The sequence below is a fragment of the Ictalurus punctatus genome, chromosome 27, assembly GCF_001660625.3.
Source record: "Ictalurus punctatus breed USDA103 chromosome 27, Coco_2.0, whole genome shotgun sequence".
Classification (NCBI taxonomy): Eukaryota; Metazoa; Chordata; class Actinopteri; order Siluriformes; family Ictaluridae; genus Ictalurus; species Ictalurus punctatus.
In genome coordinates, this window is record NC_030442.2 from 3,732,501 (window position 1) to 3,735,000 (window position 2,500).

The following is a 2,500-nucleotide window of genomic DNA, read 5'->3' on the forward strand; positions in this document are numbered from 1 at the left end:
TTCCCCTTCCTCCTCCTCCTCCGCTGGCGTGCGCATGGCCTCTCCCTCCCTTTTCCTTTTTATATCTCGCTGTCTCGTTTCTCCCTCGCACGCTCGCTCGCTCTTTCTCTCTCTCTCTCCCTCTCTCTCTCTCTTCTCTTTTCGCTTTGGCGCGCGCGCACACGCGCACACGCTTTCACTCGCACGCACACACATACACACTCTGTCTCGCTCGCTTTCTCTCAACGATTTGCACTCTCCTGGCGCGCTCGCCGGAAAATCTTTAACTCTTTCCTTCCTCCCTTCACCGTTCGCTTCTCGGAATCTCAACCTCCGAGAAACGATTTCTAAAATAAGCTGGGAATTCTTACTAGGAAATTTAGTCCGCTTTCCCCCCCCCCAATCTCCCCCCCCCCCCCCCCCCCCCCCCCCGAAAAAAAAAAAGAGTGTATTTTTTTTTTCCATCAAATGAATGTTTGTATGGTTTTATATGCTGTACGTATTTCCTTACGAGTACGAGTAACTGTATCGCAAAATCGTGCTTTATGCTTTAATACAAAAAAAACCTGAAATCGTAATTCTTTATATTTTAGATTTAGTAAGACAGTCGTATTATCTGAACTCGGAAAATAAAACCGCTTCTACGCAGGAAACGCAGCGGTCACAAATCCTACGGAATGCAGTAGTCATTTTATCAGGAGATTTATAAATATTTACTTGAACAGTATTGTCAAATTCAACATGGCTGCTGACCTAGCTAGCTAGCTACGTAATAGACGATTTAAAGTTTTTTTTTTGTTTTTTTTTTTGGCATCGTTACACGTTTAAGGCTAAAAAGAAACCGACTTATCTGTCGCTAAAGCTGTGTTTTCGTTTTTAATTTCCGGAAAAATCGCTAAATATCATCGGGTATGTTTGGTTTTTTTCCAGCAGTGTAGCGTTTTATTTAATAGCGGTCAAATAGAAACGTGTTTGTGGGGGTTTTTTCTTCATTTTAACGATTTCCTTTCCACGGTTTTTGTAATAGCGTTTCGGATTTCTGTAGCCGGGGGAATGCCGAGATATTTCCCCGAGACGCTTTGCTCTTCAGCGACCGGTAGCTAGCTAAACAGCCATTTTTTTTTTCCTAGCACAATTTGCAGTGTTCTAACCGGTAAATAACTCCCTACGTTTTCTGTCGTGGATAGAATTCCATCGTAGCGTGTGTTTTCAGGCTAGCGGTTAACGGGAGTGTAAGTTCGTCCGTCGGCGCGACGGTCGCTCGTCGTCGAGGTGGTTCATTCGAAACGTTGTGATGTCCGTGTTCACGTTCAAACTGACGAATCGCAGACCGTCGAGCGTAGCTTTCTAATTAGCTGATAGCTGTGTGAGGTTTCCTGTTTGTTTTAGGGGGTTTTTTCCCCCCTTTTGTGTGAAGTAGCAAATGCGTTTCTGTGAAACCGAGGTGTACGGTTGATGTTGCGTTGCGACGGAGTTTCCGTGGCTGTGTGTAATTGCGCGCTTGGCGTTGTGTGCCTGATTTAGGCAGATTAATGGCGAGCTGGATTAGTTCCGGCAGCGAGGCTGAAAGGACTGGCACAGAGCACAGGAAATGAGCGATTACTGCAGCGAGCGCATGATCGCTCGCTCCCTCTTTCTCTCTCTCTCTCTCTCTCTCTCTCTCTCTCTCGAGGCGTTTCACTCGCTCTTCATGCTCCCTCGTCCTCGCTCTCTCTCTCCCTCTCTCCCTCATTTCCCTTCTCACGTGGCAGAGCTAAGAGAAAGTGATGTTCCCTGAAGCAGGACTCGCTAGGGCGAAAGTGACGGACAGAGGAGGGGTTGTTTGTGGTTACGGTTTTCCATCTGTCTCTCTCTCTCTCTCTCGTTCCATTCGGGGTGTAGCTGTTTTCCCTTCCTGTTTGATGTAGGCGTATGGTTTAGGTGTATTTGCGTACGTGTGTGTTTACTTTGTGTCGCCGCGCTTGTTTACTGGAGCCGTCTACCTTCATATCATGCAGGACTCTGATAACACGCGCACACGCACGAATGACAGCCTGCCCTCCCCCAGTCAGCGTTCTGTTTGCACACCGTCGACTTTATACTCTCGTTGTCCCTCTACCCTGTCTTTCTCTCCACCCGTGAATGAAAAGTGAAGGAAAAGCAGCGAAGGACACTCAGCCACCCAAGACGGTGATCTGCGCCTGTTTGTTTATTTATTTATTTATTTATTTATTTATTTATTTATCTATCCCTCCTTCCTTTTCTTCAGAGGAAAAGAGAGAAAAATAAGCTAGCATAACCGTCTTCGTGTCCAGTTTTGTCAATAACAACCTGCATGTCCCCCTCCATCTTATGTGGCTACGCTCCAGCCTGCGTGTTTGTGCTCTGACTAGCATGTCTAGCTAGTTCGCAGAAATCCTGGCCGTCATCGCTGGCTCACCCCGAACATGTCAACGGGTTAACTCCGAGGACAACCAGAATGGTTTTTGTAATCGATTGATTAGCATTTACAAGCGTTTTAGCGGGAACAGATCGTGGGGTG

General features: G+C 46.8%; 1 protein-coding gene across 2 annotated transcripts in view; it reads left to right on the forward strand.

Annotated features, from left to right (window-relative positions):
- Nucleotides 1-2,500, forward strand: part of bcor (BCL6 corepressor) — a 48,110-nt gene that overhangs the window by 27,853 nt on the left and 17,757 nt on the right. The gene's annotated exons all lie outside the window — the stretch shown is intronic.